The sequence below is a fragment of the Cupressus sempervirens genome, chromosome 3, assembly GCF_028749045.1.
Source record: "Cupressus sempervirens isolate cs-2001-9-10 chromosome 3, ASM2874904v1, whole genome shotgun sequence".
NCBI lineage: Eukaryota > Viridiplantae > Streptophyta > Pinopsida > Cupressales > Cupressaceae > Cupressus > Cupressus sempervirens.
Genome location: NC_143120.1, coordinates 678,781,930 through 678,806,539, shown reverse-complemented (window position 1 = coordinate 678,806,539; position 24,610 = coordinate 678,781,930).

The window sequence follows — 24,610 nt, the reverse complement described above, 5'->3', positions numbered from 1 at the left end:
AATATACACATATGTTACATAATAGAAAACCTCTAGAATTTATGATACAATGTAAAATAGTTTTCATTTGTTCGACTATGTACAACATTGGTTTGAGAAAGTTTTAATAGAAATATAGTGTGATAGATTATGTGTAATACATATTCAAATGTGGAAAACATAAATTTTGATGTTTTTTCAATTAGTAAAAATTATTTTCGTCCTCATGTTTCCAATGTTTGTTAAAATATAAGCACTTACATAGACTAGTTTACATGTTTAAAGAAGATTTTAAACATAAGTATTGGTTACAAAGTTGCTAAGTACAATTGAAGAAAACTAACAAAGTATGTGTGCTTCATGCACAGGGTAAGACATGACAGCTAAAAAATAACGGAGCTGTCAAAAATATCTAAAGAAGCTGTCTACTTTTGTGAGAATGCATTTATTCCACTTAGTATGAGGATCATTATCATTTCTTAAAAATTACTCCTTATCAAATGCATTAACTACAACTACACATTACCAAAGAATACTTATAAATTGATAACTTGTAATAAAGCAACATTCATGTCATGAACATGACTAATCGATATCAACCATGCAACATCAATATAGAGTTGGCAAAACAAGGACTATGTAAAGTAGAAGAATTCAAATACAATGTTGGAAATTTCTTGGTTGACTCTGTTGAATATTTACTTCACTTTACAAAAAATTCTAAAGATTTATGAAATGGTACAATAGACCATTTTTCAATGTGCCTTGAAAAAGAAGATCCAAAAGCAATACACGCATATAGTTATGAGTTGCACCCTCTTCTCATCAAAGACCTCCACAATGTAACTAACAAGAATACTTACTTGTGAAGAATGCATCTGTCTGCAAAAGAACAAAACAATAGTAAGAAAACTAGTTTATGGGGAGACATATTTTGCATTCACTGGCTTTCGAAGTGGTTAAATATTTGTATTTGTATCTTCTCACTACAAATAGGAAAGCAATAGCTAGACTTCAATAAAAAATTGAACACAAAACCATATTGTATATTATGTCATGATACAAATTCTCATAATGCACATTTTGAACCTCTAGTACAATCAAAAGTAGTCCAATGCGTAAACCATAAGATAAATTTACATAACTTTAGAAAAATGCCTACTAAAAATATGGACACCTTGAAAAACCATTGTATTAAAGAAGAAGAAATGTAAAGAGGTAAAGAAAACCACAAAGAACAACAAAATAAAGATATTTCTAAGGAAATCATTCCACAATCTCTCATAAACACAAAAAACTTCATCCAATCTAAAATGATAAGCAAAGAATTAGTCTAGAATACAATAAAGCTATTTTGAATACTAATCAAAATCTATGCAATATTAATTCTCTACCTATATCACCAAAAAAAAAAGTTTAAAAAGAAAGCAAAGAAGATAAAAAAAGATAGAAATAGAAAGATATGAACTCCAAATAGAAGACACTCTAAAATATACCTGTCGAGTTTGTCACACTCTGCATTTCAAAAGAGATATCAAACATGTGAGAGAAAAGGAAAAAGATATATACAAAATGTTGACCCAACATAATTACCCAAATAATGATGCAAAGATATGCAAAGCATGTGATAAAGCTTTGAAACAGTCAATGCTTCCAAAATTTGCAACACCGAAAAACATTGGAAAAAATAGTCCTTTGCAACATGTGAAATTTCTAAGTCAATTAGAGGAAAGGCTTGTGTCCTTGAGAATTGCTTTTGTAGAAATATGGAAACTAGGACATAGAAGATCACAAATGGGGCTAACCAGATCTATCATAAATGTTCCTATCAATTTGAACATTGTGCAGAAGCCTTTGCCCCTATCATTGAATAACAAATCAACATTTGTAATCTCCCTTAAGTGATGCCTTGAATATAAGAGTGTGTTTCAAAAAGGAGTGGAAAGACCCAACATTATTATGCAAGCTCTTAATGAATTGTCACATACAAAATTGTATAGATCACAAAATGTTGAGATCAATGATGCATAGCTACAATTACTAGAGGAAGAGAAAGAAGATGAAACATTAAGCAAATCTATGTCATCTGATTTTGATTTAGAAAGTGCTACTAACAATGTGAACCCATCAGAGACATTGATACATGGATTTACAGATTCAAGAAGCACATGAAACATGGATGAAAAAATTATTAAAATAACACCTACTCAAGAATCTTATTCAATAGGAATATTCAAAGGTAAACATGCTGAGGAAATGAATTTTCCTACATTATTTTTTGGAGAACCACATAGTAGTCATATCTTAGAAAATTTAAGTTATTAGAAAGTGGCACAATGGGAACTCCTAAACTGTCATCATAATTTTGCACTCCATACAACAAATCATTTCTTCAAAGCAATCATGATACTAATACATCAAGTGTTCTCAACAATGTGGGTCAGAATCAAAAAAGGTCAACTTAAAGGTAGGAAACTCATTGCAAGAGACATTAAAAAAATACCAAACTTAGAAAATATGTTGAAATTAAACATTGGATATGTTAATTTCAAAAGGATACGAATATCTCCAAACTATTGCCAACAACTAAAGAAAAATGTTTTTGCTATGATATGTCAATTGGGACCACCAACTTGTTTCCTTACTTTTACAAGTGCTGAATAGAATTGGGAACCATTAACAGAAACTCTATATGCTTGCACAAAATAGATGAATCAGGAGTAGAAAACAATGAAACAACTTCTGAAAATAATACCAACCAAGGTATTTTTTAGTGGCTAATATTCACAAATTGGCTAATTTTAGAATTTTTTGTCTAGTAATTCGGCTAATAATTTAAGATTTGATATAATCTAAATTGTCATAGTTTTATAAAATTTAGTTCTAGAATATTTAAAATCGCTCAATAATTCATTTTATTGAAAAATTTAAACTCAAATATTCACCACAATATTTGGAACATGATTAGACTTGAGTCACCTAAATATAATATATTATTGGAGAAATTAAATTGAGCTGACCAATATTTATCATAATTATTAGTTACTTTAGGGATATATCACCAATATTTAGTTTTTGCTATTGATTTAAAGTATATGTAACGATCCTCATAATATTCCATGAGGTAAAATAATGTTCAATTTTGATTTGTAATATTTCACAATGATTAATGAGCTTCCTATTATTATTGAGATTCATCAATATTTTATACAAAAAAATTATGATTCGAAAATAATTGCCAATTTTAACCATATTTAGAATAAAAAATTGAGAGATTCTTTTTGAAAATAATGAAAGAGTCGCGGATATTTTATATCATTTTTTGGAGGTGGCTTTCTTAAAGTTTACCTTGATACCAACATAAAAAACCTTATTTGCAAAGACCCTGTTACATGTGCAAATTATTGTCAACATCAAATAAAAGTTGTCTGAAAATTAATAATGAGTGATGTCTCCTTCTTTAGTAGTGTTCCTGATTTCTTCTCTATAACAACATTTCAGAATAGAGGTAACGAACATGACCATCTCTTAATTTGGGTAGATAATGCCCCAATCTATTGGAGAGAAAGCAATATGGACATAGTTAATTTTGTTGATAAGTACTTAAGTTGTAGCATAGAGCACTTAGATCTATCTTTAGCAAAATTGCAGATACATCACCATGCAAAAAAATGTAGAAGGTCAGGAAGAAGAACATGTTGATACAACTTCCCCATGCCTCCCTTTCCATGAACAATGATACTTGAACCTCTAGTACAAAGATCTGATACAATATCAACAAATGCAACAAATATATTTCTCAAGACTACAAAAAGAAAACTATGATAGTTCATGCACATATGATATGTTTCTCAATGACCTTCAATTAATAGAGTATGACTACATCAACTCAATTATGTCTACATTAGATAGGCCTACTCTATTTCTCAAACAAAGACCTTCTCAAATTTGGAATTTAACAACTTCTCGAAGAAAATGCCATCATTGTGGAGAGCAAATATAGATGCACAATTTGTACTTAATGCATATGTCACGGCTATGTATTGCAGCTCATGTATGGCAAAAGTAGACAAATCAGTGGAAAATGCATTCAAACACATTTGAAATTATCACCAAAGAAATAATATAGATGCAGTTCACATGATAAGAATATTAGGAAATACTTTACTTAACTTGCAACAAATGTCAAAACAACAAGCTGTACATTTAGACCTCTCAATGTCACTCAATCAAAGTTCTCGAAGGTGTATATTCATTAACACAATTCCTGAAGATGACCACATTTTTGTGCTTAAATTTGTAAAAGAATTAAGGGATGAGCCAGATGAATCTGAGAATATAATGGTAAGATGTACACACATTTCTATGTTGACCATTCAAAAACTCTACAACACATATGCTTTGCTAAATTTGTTTCAGAATATAACAGAACTAAACATCTTACTAGTAAAAAAAAAATACCTACTATAATATGCTTTATGAATTACAACATCCATACAGACCTAGAAAACTACTACAGAGAAAAAGTCCTAATATATGTTCCATTTATAGTAAATGCTCAAACAATCTTTGAAGAATTTAGGTGTTGGCAACTAGCATATGCATACCATGAACAAATAATTATTAGAAACCATGCATAGTTCTACTACAATATCAATATAAAATAGGGAAACATCGAAGAAGAAGAAAATGAACTACATTTCAGAGAGTCCACAGACAAAAGTCAAAGGAAGAAGAGAAAACTGACATAACACATGAAGATTATGATAGATTAAAAGATATACCAACAAATTCATACAAAAACATATGTACAATATCAAACATCAAATTCAAAATAACCAAAAACCCTCAAATAATGAATAACATTGACCACTTCAACTTATGTTGATCACTTAATACCGAGCAACAAATGATAGTTAAAGACATCATAATGAGGAAACAAAAAGATACAGCCACACCAATACACCTTTTCTTGACAAGTGTTGCTAGCACTGGGAAAACATTTATAGCCAAAGCTATTTACCATGCACTTGTATGTCTATATAGTAATGGCATCAATGATGACCCTAACAAACCTAAGGGATTGATAGCTACATATATTGGAAAAGCTTCCTATAAAATTGGTGGTGTCACTAGACATACCATTCAATAAGTCTGAATTTATCCCTTTAAACAGTGATATACTTGACAAGATGTGTAAGCATTACTGCCACCTTCGAATCCTACTCATAGATGAGATATCCTTAGTTGGATTCTCTTTCTTGAGATACATTGACTTACATTTGCAGGACATCATGCAAAAATCCACTACTTATTTTAGAGGACTGGACACAATCTTCTATGGTGACCTATACCAGGCATTACTAGTTCTAGATTCAAATGTCTTCGAAAAAAAAACAACAGCGAAAGAATTGATGCCCTACAATTTATGGAATGAGAAAATAAAGTGTTTTTCTTTGAAAAAAATAATGCGTCAGAAAGACCCCACATTTTTTGACATTCTAAATAGAATCCATATATGTAAACAAATACTAGAAGATATAGAATACCTCAATGACCACTGTGTACAAGCCATACCAAATGATCCTACCCTTCCTTTCCTCTACTTTAGGAGATTAGATGTAGACAAAGATAACAACAAAATGTTATGAACAATGCCTATAATTATAATTACATTAAGAGCTATTGATAATTTTGAGGACTAGTACAAAGGAATACGACTATATACTCATACAATAGCCCTTCCTACTAAAATAAATGTGAAGGAAGGAGTCCTTGTAGAAATATATTCAGAAAACTACAACACCCAAGATGGTATTGTCAATGGCTCTGATGGTATTTTAAAATTATACACTACAAATGATGAGCATGACATTGTATGGATCAAATTTAATGATGTAAGCATAGGCCACCAACAAAAAACAAGGTATATTACATACTACAATGATGAAATTTAAAAAGATTGGGTACCAATTCTGCACATTGCAAGACCGATCCTTAAAATTTTTGCAAATAAAAAAATAACCATACAAAAATAATTCCCAATACAACTTGCATGCGCTTGTACTATCCACTGATCTTAAGAGCTAACAATGGAAGCACTGGCTTTTGATCCAATAGGAGTTAAACATCACAACCTCACATATACAACACTGTCGTGAACAAGAACAATTGACCACTTATACTTGGTCAAGCCTCTTATGCCAAATAATTTCAAAGTGAAGTAGAAAATAATTATAGAAATGGAATGACTAGATACAATCGTAGAATGGAAACTTCAACATCATCATATATGTTTGGAATCATTACAACATTTGACCATTTTCTCACTAAACACTAGTGGATACCGTACACATTTATTTGACCTCTCAAATGACTATGATATCATCTCTTGTGACATGCTATGCCTACAAGAAATCAATGGAAAAATTGATGAACCCAAACCTTTTAGTGACAAATACAACCACTTCTTTATTCATGGTATCTTTGGTTTACTAACTTTAACAAAAAAAGAATTATCAGCAAGCAAGATCCAAGAACACATTACAGAAAATGTAGAAATATTGACAATCAAAATAATAAACTTCAACAATACAATAAATATTACCAACTTATATGTAAGGTCAAATTATGATATAATTGAGATACAAACAACTCTAAATTACGTACTCAACAACATAGACCCAAATGACATGTTGTACATATTAGGAGATTTCAATATAAATATGCAAACAACAAGCAACCAATCTAAAAATCTTAACAATTACATGCAATACCACAGACTTCAATTCCTCTTAGAACATATAGACAACATTAACTCTCCACTTATTGACCATATTCGGTCCAATATAACTACAAACATATGCAATATTTATAGATTGGAGGCATATTGGACTGATCACCTCTCAACAATACTAAAAATCCATCCAACAAATTACAATTTCCCAACTCAAACAATAATACATGACAATTGAAGTAAAAAAAAAATCAATACTCTTTGAAGAACATAACTCCTCTGTGATCTCAGACAATGATAAACTATAGGTTTACGATAATTGTTCTTTAGTTTTTAGGCACCAATGGAAGCAACTAATATGCAAGAACTCAATGCAACAAATGCTCAAGGGAAAGTGGAAGTAGCCGAAAGATCTAGAAAAACCACTCAACTAAAACAAGACCAAATTGTGAAAAGGTAATTAACTTATTTTTCTAATTTGATAGTTAATTTGATTGTTCAATTGTAACCTGTTTGAAAACTATTTGTCCATATACAGGTCCAAGGTAAAAAAAAAATTCCTCCCGTTTCAATTGAGGAGCTCAATGAAAGGAAAATTTAAAATATATTTAAAGGAGATGTTTTAGTTATCTACAAGTCACACTTGACAAGGTCAACAAGACACGAGAAGTGCTCCATGCTGACATGACAAATATAAAAGAAGAGGTGACAATTATAGTCAATGTTAGAGATGCTTTGGTAGAACAATATGATGGCAAATTCATCATAGACACGGGCATACAGATTACTAAATTTGATCTTGCAGCCAAATTTTACTATGATCAAGGAGACTACGAATTTATTGTTGTCATCAAAGATACAACCACAGTTGAAAAAATTCCCTAGATTTTCAATGAATACAAATTCATACCTGGTTGTACAATAAACCAACTCCTAAACAATCCTAGTGATTATCCAATTAGCACTATTGGAGCACTAGTTTTTGAAGCAAAGAAAATAGGGACACTAACAACATTTGAGCTCAAAGATGACTATACCGACAAGGACAGGGCATAGGTCATTACTTCACTTCATCTTATTTTAATAATTTTGAAAGAAAAATAAATAAATAAATTATATATATATATATATATATAAATGCTGAAATTTTTTTATGTCAAAAATTCCCCCTACCTAATATTGCGACAGTTATGCAGCTTGAAATACATCCATCCCTTGCTCACCACTACATTGCAATAGATGCCCAATTAAAGCAGAACGAGACTCCTGCACTGCTCTTTCAAAACATTGTTACAAAAGTGGACCAAAAAAATACATTCCACACAAGATCCTCTATATACATCTGCAAATTAAATGATACCACAACTGTTTGACTGTTGAATGAATTATTACAGAAGACATATCAAGTAAACAAAAGGAAATGATATAGTTTTCATTCTAGTGAACTATTTATGAAAAAAGAAATATAAGACATGACATCGACAAATTTGCAATAGGTGTGTGACATTCTCAAGGTCATCAATCCTTTCTCAAATCCTTTCACTGCATTCTACACACAATGCAACTACAAGTTTGATGGTTTTGGTATTCTCAAAGATGGATTTGGTCATTGTATGAAATGTGACAAAGATGTTGCCTATGTACAAAAAATCCATCTGAAAATGATGCTCAATAGTGTAGGTAAGAAAACAATATATTGTTCAGTTGATCATCCAATGGTTGAGAAGTTGATACTTGCCATTGGAAGCATTAAATATGAAGAGTACCTACAAAAAAATCCAAGGTAGTCTTTTGTCTCCCCAAAATATCATTGAAAGGAAACTACACCCTCACCCAAAACAATGTTGTCATACATGTGGCTGTCCTCGAAGACCATGAGTAGGTAGAACAAGTAATACGTTTGAATGTACACATTACTAGTAATAGAAAATTAATAAATTGTTCAATAAAGATTTTTTAAAGTTTTTTCCAAAATCTAACCAAAACTATTACCTTCTAAACACTGTAGGAGGCTACTCAACAGTAGGGAGTTGGTACAATGGATTAATATATTGGCACCATTGATTTCATCTAGATAATATGATTGGCTACCACCTCCTATGACATAGTAGTTTACACACACACACACACACACATATACATACATACATATATATGTATGTATGTATATATGTATGTATGTATGTATATATGTATGTATATATGTATATGTATGTATATGTATGTATATATGTATATGTATGTATATATGTATATGTATGTATATATGTATATGTATGTATATATATATATATATATATATATATATATATATATATATATATATATATATATATATATATATATATATATATATATATATATATATATATATATATATATATATATATATATATATATATATATATATATATATCACTACTACATTTGACCTCATTTTTCTACCAAAATTTTTGACCATCAACTAAAAAAGTTTAAGTTGGTTGGAATGTAGAAGATAAAAATTTCTTTTTTTTACATCTAAGCCCTGTGTTGGTCAAAATTTTGACCAACAAATATAAGGTGAACTGTGTTGGTCAAAATTTTTACCAACACGAGGATTAGATGTAAAAAACAAAAACATTTCTTGTTTGTTATTTTTCCTGCACATGTGATCATTCACATTTTGTTAGTGTTGGGTGCCATCAGACAAATAACCCAATGCTCTACCCTTGCTTGCTCACGGCTACGGATAGTAGCAATTTCTTAGATATATCAAAATCGCTAAAGAGGAAGAGGAGAGTGATGCATCAAAATTGCTAAAGAATATAGATCTGGAACAAGCTAAGAGGTACATATGGCAAACTCGAGCAACACCATGGGAAGAGGCCAAACAAGAAAAATATACAGCCAAGTAAGAAGAAGCAGCTAAAATACAAGCTTGGGAAAATCATCATAAAGCAAAAGATGAAGGATGAAATTTCATGCTCATGAGAAACTATTATACAAGTTGGCAACACTAAAACAACATGCAGAGCAAAAGTGTGCAACTGCGAATATATTATGATTATTACCACATTCCTAAACTTGGTAGCTCAGTACACTGCATAAACTAGGAAAAGGAGGCCGATTTCCTTCACAAGATGCTCCTGGATTCCCTGTGGGTGAGCATCCATAGGACATCCAGTGTGCATCCACAGGGCATCTAAACACATCTCCCCATGCATCCATACCCAAATGAATCTGCAATGGGTTGTAGGGACAGGGAGTGGGCATCCAGTAACATAGGATTCAAAAGTTGATAACATTTATAATAGGTACGTTTCTTTTTCTCATCATGAACATAATCTAGAGATATCTAAACTATTAAAATGTGCGTAATATGTGAATGGTGCTATAGCTATGTACCTCTATTTTTTTCACACTACAGTTTTGAACTAATGTTTAAAAGGGACATTGAGAACAGGTTTCTCTCTTTTGGCCTTGCTTATTTGATCCTACAAATTGAAGTTGTTACAAAGGAATGCTTTTGAGGAAAGGCCCTTTCATTTCCCATCTCCTCCTGTCAATGGATGAAAATATTTTCATACGGAATACAAGAACATAAATATTCAAAGTGTACTAGATGAGATGCATAAGATAGTTTTAGTCTTATGAAGATGATGATGCTAGAAAAAATGATAACAATCTTATACTAAGAAAGTATGCAATCAATGGATTAGCATGCCAAACAATCAGCACTAGTGAGCAGTGGAGCGCAAACTATGGAACTATCAAATATACTCATGTTACATATTCTTGTCCTCAATCAGAAGAAAAACACTTATAGATGCTATACAACAGTTTAGATTGAGTATTCTTTCCCAATTTAAAACCATTCATCTGCTAGAATGCATTCTCACATTTCATTTTTCCTTGACTCTCTTGCATCCTGACAATGGATCATGCAGTATGATGCGAAACATTGATGACAAAAAAACTTACACAATCATTCCCAAAAAATTGATAGAACATTTACATGGATTGTGGAAATCTGATAGCTTTGTTTGCATTCTCACTGTTAAATCTATTAAATAGTGATAAATCCTTTGCAGTCATAACTATTTAGAAAAATATTATTTATAGGACCAACTACTAAACATTGAAGCATAAGTAAAACACAAGTTAAATTTAAAAAATAAAATAAGATCATTCATTGTACCACAACAAATATTTGAAGTGGGAATACCTACTAATTGAATAAAAGCCCACATTTATTGGTCAAGATGACACCATGAAATCATACAAGGCTTACACACTCTCTCTCTATTACAAAATATGAGTATTCTAAAACAAAATGATAAAAAAACCTCACTTGAAGAAAGTAATGGCAAACCTCTACTTTATAGGGGTGATTCAATCATGCACGCAACTTCAAGTCTCTACATTTTTCATTTTGCATTTTGTATTAGTCCGTGCCTATTTGTTCTATTCCTCATGACAGGATGTAAGCTCACATGTGCAATTATTGTAGTTACATTCTAATATTTCTTGTAAAGAATATGGCAACACTTAAGAAATTGAAAGTCTTTAACTTAAAAAATGAATGTAATAGAAAACAAAAGATTGAAAGTTCTTGCCACCTGATTTAGAACAAAATATGTTTAAATGTGGGAAAGATCCATACATATAACTTAATGAGAATATCCTTTGTCATAAAGTTCACTGAACATCATATATGGAGTTTGATTCAGTGAACTAAAAAATAACCTACTTTTTTTTTCTTTAAATTCGTGTTTCCCCCTAAATTTATTTGTGGATAAGGGCTTATAGGTTTCTTTTAATAAAATGTATTTTTTAATAAGTGTTTTCAATAGTTTTTTAGAGCTTTTGTGTAAAATGAACACTGGAATGCTTCATGTCTGCAACCCTATGGCTGGAGTTTTGTGCTGGAATATTGCTGATGATTTGATGATCGTACTGACTATTCTCAGACATGGTGTAACAATACAATTATCACCTTTCAGTCTTAGACATGACACATCATTTTCTAGTGATCAATATTATTCATTGATTCCATATAGGACATCAAGAGGCATGTTGTTGTTGGTGTCAAGTGTCTATTAACCTTAATAATGTGGCAGTAGATTTGTGAGAACTACACTATACCAAATGAAATGTAACCCATCCCGCAATTGATTAACTTTGGTTCCTTTAACATCACATTCTTGTCTCTAGTACACTAGGTTACATATCTTGCATTGTAATCTTTTATATATTCATAAGCTAATTATATATTTGTGTACAATGTGTTTTGTAATTGTTTTTAACATTCACATCAATGTGTATTATAGAAATCTATTTAATATTTGAGCTAAAGACTGGGTTACATGTATGTGTCTCCACCCCTCAAACCCTCTTTCAGTCCTAAGACATTTCAAGGATAGGGGAACATTAAGGAATGTCCCCTAGCTATCCCCCTCAATATGAGAATCTGGAAGTATCTTGAAACATGTTTGCCATTTTAGGGACAGAAGGAAACATGTAGGGGATGTGTAACTATCCTCAAGGCAGTTGGGGATGTTTTAGATGTCTCTTGCCCTTCTCAATGTTAGATTGTGGTGACTGATCAGGAAAGTACTGTACATACTTCATAAATAGTGGGGTTCGGGGCATCGGCCCAAAATTTTTTTTTTTGGGAAGTAGCCGACATGGTAGCCGACATATTATGGCCGACATGTTATAACCCTAAAGCGGTTTAATACTTGTATAAAAAGGGCTTAGGATTGGGTATTTTTCATGTGTGGTGATACAAAATTGGTTCTTGCGGCGGTATTGAGCTGTAAGGGATTACGGATTGTAATCACCGGATTGTAATAAGATCGAACTTGCTGTTTGGTGGACGTAGCCCAGGGATTGGGTGAACCACGTCAAATCTTGGTGCCTTGTGTTCATTTCTATGTGTTCTATTATTTTCTGTTATTGGTTATATTTGCATGTAGTTTTTATTTTTGTCCATGGTTTATCCTAACAAGTGGTATCAGAGCAAGGTTGTCTTTCAGTTATCCTCTGCAGGAAAGTCTCACGGTTAAGTGGGAGTCTCACAGTTGAGTGGGAGCAATGGAAAATGAGGGTAAGTTGAGGGTTGATAGGTTTAATGGGCAGAACTTCCAATTATGGAAGATGCAAATGGAAGACTATTTATATCTGAAGGATTTATGGAAGCCGTTGGAAGGAAAAGCCAAGAATTAGGGAACTATGTCAGAGGTTGAATGGGATCTTTTGGACAGAAAGGCACTCGAAAGCATTCGGTTATGCTTGGCACCATCGGTGGCATTTAATATTACAAAAGCAAAGACGACAGAAGATTTGATGAAAACCCTAGCGACACTGTATGAAAAGCCCTCCGCTTCAAATAAGGTATTTCTGATGAAGCGTTTATTTAATATGAAAATGGCAGAAGGTGGATCTGTTGCAGATCATTTAAATGAGTTTAATACTATTACTAGTCAATTATCTTCTGTGGGTATCAATTTTGATGAAGAAATTCAGGCTCTCTTGATTTTGTGTTCTTTGCCTGAAAGCTGGAATGGCTTGGTAATGGCGGTGAGTAATTCTGTTTCTGGATCTAGTACCCTAAAATATGATGATGTGATCGGTGTTATTTTAAGTGAGGAAACTCGTAGAAAATCCTCAGGTGGATCTACATCAGGAAGTACTTTAAATGCACAAGCAGGGGCAAAACGACTGAAAGAGGAAGTAACTCTGGAAATCGTGGGAAATCAAGAGGAAAGTCAAAGGGGAGGAGGTCTCAATCGAGAGGACCAAATGATTGCTAGTACTATGGGAAACCAGGGCACAAAAAGAAAGATTGCTGGACTCGAAAGAAAAATGAAGGAGATAAATCAAATGGAGACAAAGAGGCAAATGTGGTAAGTAACAAATCCGAAGAGGATGCTTTGCTTCTATCTTTAGAGAGTGTTGATGATTCATGGGTTTTAGATTCTGGTGCTTCTTTTCATGCTACACCTCATAGAGGTTATTTCATTGATTATGTCCAAGGAGATTTTGGGCTTGTTTATTTGGGGGATAATGAACCCTGTCAGATTGTTGGAAAGGGAAAAATTAAGATTAAGTTGCAGAATGGGAATCATTGGCTACTACATGAGGTAAGACATGTTCCAAAGCTGAGTAGGAATTTAATTTTAGTAGGGCAACTCAGTGATGAGGGTTGTGTAGTTACTTTTAATGATAAAAATTGGAAGGTTTCAAAAGGTTCCCTTGTAGTAGCAAAAGGTGTGAAAGTAGGCACCTTATATCTTTGTACAGGTCATATTGTTCCTTCTACTTTGATTGTTTTAGAGAAAAATGAATATTCAGGAACAATTACTGCAGTTGAGTAGGGAGAACAAATAGCTGCTGTAGATTCTGATACAGCGTTGTGGCACAATAGACTTGGGCACATGAGTGAGAAAGGTATGAAAGTACTTCATTCAAGGAAATTTTTACCAGGTCTAAAATGTGTGAATATGGATTTCTGTGAAAGTTGTGTGTATGGAAAACAAAAGAGAGTGAGTTTTGTAAAGACTGGGAAGGAAAAAAAAAAGGAGAAATTAGAGCTTGTGCATACAGATGTATGGGGACCGGCTCAGGTATCTTCCCTTGGTGGCTCTCATTATCATGTTACATTTATTGATGATGCAACTAGAAAAGTATGGGTTTATTTCCTTAGACAGAAATATGATGCATTTCAAACTTTTAAGAAATGGAAATGCTTGGTTGAAAATGAGACTGGTAAGAAATTAAAATGTCTCAGATCTGATAATGGTGGTGAGTATTGCAGTCATGAATTTGAAGATTATTGCTCCACTAATGGTATTCGTAGACAAAAAACTGTTCCAAGGACTCCACAGGAAAATGGAGTGGCTGAACGCATGAACATGACTATAATAGAGCGCGCAAGGAGCATGAGGTTGTATGCTGGGTTGCCCTTACACATGTGGGCAGAGGCTGTCAATACTGCAGTATATTTGATTAATAGAGGACCCTCTACTCCTTTGGGCTGTGGTATTCCAGAGGAAGCATGGACTGGTAAGAAGGTGAGTTATTCTTTTCTCAAGACCTTTGGTTGTGAAGCTTTTGCTCATATAGACTCTGAAAATAGAACCAAGCTAGAAGCTAAATCAAAGAAATGTGTCTTTGTTGGATATGGCATTAATGAATTTGGCTATAGGCTTTGGGATTTTGAAAATCATAAAATTATAAGAAGCCGGGATGTCATATTCAATGAAAAAGTGTTGTACAAAGATCTGTTGCAGCAACATGAGAAGAAAGAAGATGATTATGTAGTGTTGGATGATACTCCAAAAGCTGATGTTCCAGCCATTCCTCATGATGTGCAACAACTGCAACAACAAATACCACACACACCAGTGAATGTTAGACGGTCAACAAGGCCAATTAGACCTCCACAAAGGTTTTCTCCCTCTTTGTATTCTATTTTACTTACTGATGCTGGTGAACCTGAAAGTTATGATGAAGCTGTGCAGGTGGATACTAAGATTCAATGGGAGTCTGCAATGAAAGATGCAATGGACTCTTTGCTGAAAAATAAGACATGGGATTTGTGCAAGTTGCCTGCAGGTAAAAAGGCTTTACAGAATAAATGGGTTTACAGGTTGAAAGAAGAGGAAGGAGGTAAGAAAAGATTTAAGGCCAGGTTAGTTGTAAAAGGATTTGCACAGAAAAAGGGAATTGATTTTGATGAGATATTTTCTCCTGTTGTTAAAATGACTTCTATTCGTACTATTTTAAGTCTTGTGGCTACTGAAGATTTGCATTTAGAGCAGATGGATGTTAAAACAACCTTTCTTCATGGTGATTTGGATGAAGAAATATATATGGCTCAGCCACAGCGTTTTGAGGTCAAAGGTAAGGAGAACTTAGTGTGCAAATTGAAGAAAAGTTTATATGGCTTGAAGCAAGCACCTCGGCAATGGTATCTGAAATTTGACAGTTTTATGCATGAGCATGGATATAATAGGTGTCATTCAGATTATTGTGTTTATTTTAAGAGGTTGGATGATGATAGCTACATTATTTTATGTTTATATGTTGATGATATGCTTATAGCTGGGTCTAACATGGATCATATTAAGGGGCTGAAACGCCAATTAGCACATGCATTTGCTATGAAGGATTTGGGGGCAGCAAAACAAATCCTTGGTATGAAGATTTGCAGAGATAGGAAGAATAGAACATTGTCGCTATCTCAAGCTGATTATGTTGAGAAGGTGTTGCAACGTTTCTCTATGGAGAATGCTAAAGCTGTCAGCACACCTTTACCTGGTCATTTGAAATTGACTAAGGAGATGTGTCCCAAGACACAGGAAGAGGAGGATAAGATGTCCAAGGTACCCTATGCTTCAGCTATAGGAAGTTTGATGTATGCTATGGTATGCACTAGGCCAGATATTGCACATGCAGTGGGAGTCGTTAGTAGGTATATGAGTCATCCAGGATTTGAGCATTGGAATGCTGTCAAGTGGATTCTCAGATATTTGAGAGGAACATCCCATAAGTGTTTACACTTTGGGGGCTCTACTACTGATTTACAGGGCTATGTTGACTCAGATTTGGCTGGGGATATTGATACCAGGCGGAGTACTACAGGTTATGTCTTTGCTGTTGGTGGGGCAGTCGTGAGCTGGGTTTCTAGGCTACAGAAGATTAATGCTCTCTCCACTACAGAGGCAGAGTATGTTGCTGCTACAGAGGCAGCCAAAGAGATGATATGGCTTCAGTTCTTCTTGGAAGAATTGGGACATTCTCAGAAGGATAATTATTTGTTCACAGATAGTCAGAGTGCCATTCATCTTGCTAAGAATTCAGCTCTGCATTCTAAGACCAAACACATACAGTTGCGGTACCATTTCATTTGGTCAGTTTTGGAGGATGGACAGTTAAAGCTGGAGAAGATACATACCAATGAAAATCTAGTAGATATGTTGCCAAAGGTTGTAACAAGGGAGAAGCTAAACTCCTCTTCAGCTTCAGTTGGTCTTTTAAACTAAATGTGAATAAAAGAACAGCAGAGTCTAGGGTGGTTTGATCCAGTGGGAGCCCCATGCGGTAGTTGTATTGCTACAGGATCAGTCTCCAAGTGGGAGATTGTTGTTTAGTGTGGAGCCTGATTAGTCCCCAAGTGGGAGATTGTTAGATTGTGGTGACTGATCAGGAAAGTACTGTACATACTTCATAGATAGTGGGGTTCGGGGCATCGGCCCAAAATTTTTTTTTTTGGGAAGTAGCCAACATGGTAGCCGACATATTATGGCCGACATGTTATAACCCTAAAGCAGTTTAATACTTGTATAAAAAGGGCTTAGGGTTGGGTATTTTTCATGTGTGGTGATACGAAATTGGTTCTTGCGGTGGTATTGAGCTGTAAGGGATTACGGATTGTAATTAGGTTGTAATCATTGGATTGTAATAAGATCGGACTTGCTATTTGGTGGACGTAGCCCAGGGATTGGGTGAACCACGTTAAATCTTGGTGCCTTGTGTTCATTTCTGTGTGTTCTATTATTTTCTGTTATTGGTTATATTTGCATGTAGTTTTTATTTCTGTCCGTGGTTTATCCTAACACTCAAGAATGGCTATGCGTTCCTTATAAAAAGAAACTTTTATAATGTTTTTGATTAAGTAAAATTTTTTTTTGACAAGGATTCTTGAAATAATGGCATTCCCTTGTCAAACTCAAATACATCATCTGCTAGAAATGAAAATCCTAACTGAAAGCACCCTTGACCCTGAAGCTCAGAATCTATAAATGCATTAGGATTAGACACAGATTCTGACATTAAATCCAAAATTTCTGTTATCTCTTTCTCCAGAGATGACCGTCCATTGTCTAAAAGGTTCAAGTTCACCTCATGATCCACCATTTGCATTCTTCCAATATCTATCTTGTTGAAACAAAACATGTGGATGGAACCAGAAAGAAGACTAGATCTACTTGTTGAGTCTTGCTTGGACTGTAGAAGGGTAAAAAAGGCTTGAAATCCATATCCACTTGTATTAGAAGGTAATAAGAATTTCCACAGTTCAAAAAACCCATAAGCAGTAAGTTTGAGCCTTTAATTATTGATTTAAGAAGCTTAACTCTAGCCACATCTTTTTCATACACTGATATTTAACAATTCAAGATTTATGAAAATTGATATTTGCACCAAAATTCTGCTACAAAGATAGGTAGTAAAAAAGTAGATTCCATCCATGTTATCTCTAGAATATCCACGAGGTATGAAGTTAATGCTATTGTAGTTTGAGCTAAAGTGGACTCGTATTTTGCTGTTATGTATGACACTGGTAAATAGAGTGGAAAGTGATAGCATCTTACAAGATGGATCAAAAATGTCTAAAAGGTTTGGTAGACTGTGGGGAAAGTGGTGATTTTCTCACCAATGAAAATCTAATTCTTTAAACCTTGACTCCCAAGAACAAAGAACGTTATAACAAGAGCACAACTATCTTTATTAGTGCCATACATTCCATGTAGAAGGAACACATGGATCTCCATTACATCACATTCAATTAGGATTTTGAAAAGATTCTTTTAATGCTTTCATAGTTAAAACTTTTGATGCTTCAGTTGTGAAATCCATTGAAATCAATGCATAGTTCTCAAGACCACTAATTATTAGAGTTCTAGTAAGAGGTGCTAACATTATGCTCATTGTTGGTTTGGTAAAGTTGTGAGCAGTCTGATGCCAATGAAATGCATTGAAGCTTCCTACTCCCTTGAAGATATCTATCAAGTGTAAATTGATGCCAGTGAAAATAATGCCAAACACTTGCTTCCCAACATCAGTAATACTTGAATCAATTTCTGCAAGGTGAGAAACCAAAGCCTATAGTGCAACCTTGTATCAACATACTCATAGTCTAAATTAGAAGTCAATGTAAGAGGAGTTTGATACAAATGAGCTGAGAAATAATCATGAGCTTGATTTGTACTCTTTATTAGATATTGGGTCGACAACGCCTTGCTTCCATTGAGGCTATTAACACCATTGATGTTTGATTGCTAGGCACACCCAAAATTATCTATATCATTCTTAAAGCCAGGACCAAGAGCCACATGTCAGGTGGCAACAATTCACCAAGATTACAATTCAACAATAATATGGGTTGGAAACCCCCGCAACATGTGACTAGAAACTCTTCTTTGGGTGTAAGGAAAGTACAGGAAATGCTAGAATATTGAGAATAGAGCTAAATTTGGAGCCATACTCAATATGGCCCTTAGCTCATAACTACTACAAGTAACTCTCATCCTAGTGATGGCAGCTCTAGGATCTCTCTTTATTAAAAAAGTTGAGATTATCATCAAATGGTCTTTCATCCGTAGAGTTATGGAAACTCTAGGATCTCTTTTTCAATGCCTTCAAGTGAAATCTCCTCTTTTGTTGATTCCAATTCCAAAGTGAATTATCTCATTACATGCTCCTAATGCAAGTTCCATGTTTTTTTGATCCCTTGAAGACCCATGATATTTAAATCTTTGCATCTCTTGTTCACTCAAAAGGATGATCAATTGCCTTTCTTTCATGTTGCTAGTAATTTTTCGTGTCTCATTCTTCTTGAACTCATCATCAACCATTTAAAAAGGGAAACCTTGTATGTAGCTTGAATGCTACAAGTCCATACCATGCTAAGTCATAAAACCTTGAAAATTTAGTTCAAATTTATTTTGCTTACAATCTTTCATCTCCAAGCATCTCATGGTGACTGCCATTAGCCATAAGTCTGGCACTTAGCTCCCAAGAGCTATCTATGAATCATTGAATTGTGAATCTCAATCCTTTACAATGTGATTAGGAAGCACAACCTACCCTATATGATCCATCCTAAACTTCCTTCCATTTAATTTACCTGCGGAAACTAAAAAAGAATTTGGGTTTCTTCAATTTCATGACATCACTCAACTTCTCTGAATAAGACAATTGTCAAAACTTTAGCATTGGTAAATACTAAATATAGAGCACAGATCTCCATTAGAACCATGAGCTAAGCTCTCTTTTAATATTGCTCAAGATGAGGCTCCATGGATCAAGCTTATGAATATCCCTTATTAAAGATAAACAAACTCTTGAATCTTGCTTCAAAATGTGTTGGTCATTTTGGACTAGAGTGCTTTTGTACCCTTCCACATTTTCTATATAAAAATGTTTTTCATGATAGATAAGCTGATATAGATCTATGTTATTAATCCAATACCTTGATCTGAAATCATAAAGATCTATAAAGTATTGACCTTTAGGTTTGGATGCTTTTTTGAGACTCTCTTATACAATTATCCTTGTAACTTAGAATTAGAATCAGCCAAAACATCTTCTTTAGTTGCTTGCTCCTCCACATGGTGACTCAAAAATTTGATGACTTGTTGCACTGGCTCTTCTTTTTGTATATTGGTGGGTATTTTGTAAATGAGAATGTCTATTTCTACCTCAACCTTTTCATTTTCAACCAGAAATGCTTTTTCAACATTAAGTTCATTGATATTTTTCTTTTGTTTTGACTACTCTTCTAGAGTCTTGGGCTCATGCTTAGTAACCTCCTCCTTAGCAACTTCAACAACTCCCTTCTACTTACTCTTTGGAATTCTTCATTTTTAATTCACACAACTCATCAAAAGATAAGTCATTATAAATTGCTTGACTTAGAGCATTATATACTTCATGATACTTTGCCATTTCTTCTTCTGGGTGTAGTGGTAATTGTTATTTCTCAATTGGATCTTCTTCCCTCTACAAATTTTTTTCTTGGAATGTCCTTATATGAGGATTCTTTGAAATTCTATCATTAGCTGAGTTACTTTCTTTTGCAAAAGGCTGATTGTATTTAGTAGTCTTTCATTGTTGATTCATCGATGTGAACTATCTCTACCATAGAATCACATATAGATTATTGAAATTCTTTGTTTTCTCTGATAACCTCTTGCATAATTTTTTCATTCCTATTTGTTAATCTACATTATAGGCTTTCAAGAACAATGGCTTTAAGACCAATTGAATGCCCCTAGGATTCATAAACTATTTAACCATTTTCAGATCTGTGATTTGAAGTTAATTCTCACAATTACGACAATATTTTAATCATTAATAATACTTAGGTTACCTAGAATACTAGTAGAATTCAGATTTATGGTTAATAAGAAAAATGTAATGAGTTGTTTGTGAACAAAAAAGAATCCTAATTTCTAGATTCTACACAACAGTTGAACAAGGTACATCAAGCAAACTGATTGCAATCTCTTGCTATAAAGTTCAGGTCTAAATTTCAAAATTGGCTGAGAAACAAAATAAATAATGTATATTGAGTCTAATTTATATTTTTTTTCATGCATATCCTAATTCACAAACCTCATAGGATTGTTTATATAACATTTACTATAGGATCAAGTTTAGATTTGTGTCCCACTCTGTATGCCATTCTAGATAAATCCAAAAGCTGATGAATGCATGCCAAATCTCCCTCTGCAACTTTCTACAGGACCTCAAAATTGAGGTAGTGGTAATGTCTCTCAAGGCTGGTGCCAAAATTTCCTTACCAAATCATAGAGGAATATACCCTGTAATGGCAGTTGCAGTCATCAATTTAGCAAGGATTAGACTCAGTTGCTCGGGGAAATCTGCCCAGCACTCAATTGTCCAAGATAAGAATGAACAAGTAAATCTACAATAATGCTATTGTAAATTTTATGTTTTTTGTTGGTGAGTTATGTGCAGTCAATCCATGCTAACTACACTTCATATTTAATTTATATTAACATATTTTACATTTGTATTTTTTATACTGAATGTATTCAGTAATTATGTAATGTTTCTAATGGTCATCTTTAGTGAGTTTAATTTTATTTGTCAATTTCTATTTTCATTTTTAGTTAATGATTATTTCATTTAGAGACCAGAATGTAGCTCTTAGGCATTGTATAGATATTGATTAAACTTGGTGACTTCAGTTGTTTGTAAATCCAAGCCTTCAAAGGTCTGGATCCTTAAGATGAGAGCTTTTAATTTCATGAACCACGGATGATGTTTAGCTTCTCCCAAGAGTAAATGAGCATAGGGTGTGTATTCCATCTTCTTTAATGTCTGGAAATAATGGCTTGATCATAATTCTTGGGTCATGATGGTGTAAGAAATGGGGTAGATTGCCCTTTAGAGAATGGGTGATTTTTTATAATAGCTGTTATAAAGGATTTGTGCTGAGGACAGATGGAGCCCATGCCATTCCTGTGGGAAATGCCAATGATAAATTTGATCGAATGGTTTTCCAGAATATTTTGGTTGAGAGGAAAAGAATGGGGATGGGTGTCTGTGGTGAAGTAGAGAAGAGCATGGTCAGTTAGATGATAAACTTTGCTAGCCACTACAACACAATATAGGGAATCACTAACCTTGCGATCCAAATTATAATTTTTTTTTTTCATATATCTGATGCTAATAATTCTTCAATATTGGTTTGAAGAAAACCTTAATGAATATATTTTAAAAAATTTATGAATAAAAACTTTTGGTTGTCGAATAATTACTAACAAGTTTATTCTTCCTTATTGGAGGTTGTAGAAATATGTGAATGCATTCTTTAGAAAGGTTCTGGCATGTTTGAACCCTAGAAAATCAATCACACACATTTTTGGGTAGGGAATATTAATAACTTGGTTTTTTGATAATAAAGTAGGATTGTGAAATTTTCAGTGGATTTTTTTGGCCATTCTTGTGAAAAATTAAGGTAATTCATTAATTTCTAGTCTGTATGCACTGTATGGAGCTATGAACCATATTAAGCTAGATTCTTGTAATATTTTAATGTTTGTGTAGCAAAAAAATGCTATTTTTCCAATTCTAATACATGGTGCATCTTTGTGAACTCTGATAATGAATGCTAATTCGACTATACTGTTGTTGCTTGGTAAATTGTTGCTCTCCATCTTAAATGACAGTGCTTTTCGTATTTTAAAAATAGCCAAACTCTATTTTCCTTAGCTCCTAGGATGATTACAGAGTGAGTGGAACTTAATGTTGTAATTGCAGGTTTTAGTGAACAACGGTTAAAATTTTGTGTGTCCATTTGAAGTAGATATGAGGGAGGTATAGTCACAGTTTTTTTTTTTGGAAGATTATTGATATTCTTATGCATTTATTTTAGAGTACTCTTATGCACTATACTTATCTTATGAGTTTTCTAATGTTTCTTTTATGTCTAGAAAATTTGATTAATCAATTTGCCTTTGACAATACTGCAAATACGATTCATTACATCTGGTAAATGTATTTGGTAGTATTTGTGCTGACATTTTTGCACATGGACACCATATAGCAGGGAAAGATAGACAGACATAGCTTTCAGGCTTGAGGTAGGTATTGCCTATGAACCAATTGCTTTTGTCTTTTTGTGAGCTATAATTGGGTCAGACCTTATGATGCTTTTATTCAATATTTTATCTTTACTCTCTATTTGTTATGTACAACAACTTGATTTGTTCTAAGAAAATAGATTGTGTAGTTTTATTGCATGTTTATTTTTGGGGAAGTTAAATGCATTGACATATTGATTGCATGGGTCACTTCATTGATGGATTATAATTTTGTCACATGCTTATGTCAGATAGTAATTTATTCAGCACTGTTCCAATAAACTTTTACAATATATTTGACTCCAATGTTAAAGAGACTTTTAACAAATCATTGATAGTCTTCAATTAACCTTAAATCTTACAAAACACCAACTTTACATGCAAAGAAACTTGTAAATACTTTGAAATCAAACAATAATGGACATCACTGTTATGACCGTCAGAAAAAAATACTGAAATGACAGAGATTTTATTTATTCTTTCTTTCAAATTGCTTCCTCCTCGACCACCACTATCTCTTACATTCAAAATGCATTCTTTTTAAAGACGTCTTGCCCTCTAACTACACTCAAACTGACTCCTATCGACCAAACTCCCATATAACTATCACATGAAAATAAACAAGCATTTTTGATAACTTTTAAATGATAGTCATTACTTATTTGGTTTCCCTTTGCCACTTTCTTGGCTTAAGATCTTGAGAACATTTATTATTGTACCTAAATGACTTTATGACACCTAAGTGACCTAAAGACTCCACCTTTATCCTTAATTTCCTCTAAGGTGCAGCATTTGGCTTACATTGTCAATATTAACAATTTTACCACATCTTGCACTTTGAGTGCATTTTACATCATTTAGAGTGTTTAATAGCCTATTACATTATTCATGACCTTGGACACATTTAATAACACCTAAATGACCCTTTATGACTCTTGACTCCTTATTTATGCTAATTTGCCCATTCTTGGCAAGGCATTACATTTTGACAACTTTATTATATTTCTTACATTTAATGGCTTCAATAGCCATGATTCCTCATCAATTGACTTCATATGTCTTCATTAGGGATGGGTTTCCCTTGGTACCTTTATGATCTCCTTCATAGCTCTTAGTGTACCCTGTAGTTTCCTGTGTCCGATGGGTGCCCCTGCACCAAACTCCCTGACTTCAAATGTTTCCCAGTCCCTGGGAAATTTTGTACCTACAAAATAAACATTAGAAAATTTATCTCGATGTCTTTGCAATGTGTTCTTCTTGTTCATGCACTTGCATGTGTCTTGTAGACACCTTGCATCCTCTTGTGTCCTAAAACTCTTCAAGACTGTCCTTTCCTTCTTCATATGCTAATCTATGTGTGGATCCTCCTTGTCAAACCTATAATTCATCTACTCCCACATCCCTTTGTGAGCTATGACATTCCCATTCTTCTTTCCCCTTCTCTTCTTCTTTTTGGGCTTAGTAGTCATCAACCCAATAAGTAGAAACAAGAAGCAATAACAAGCTCCTTCTA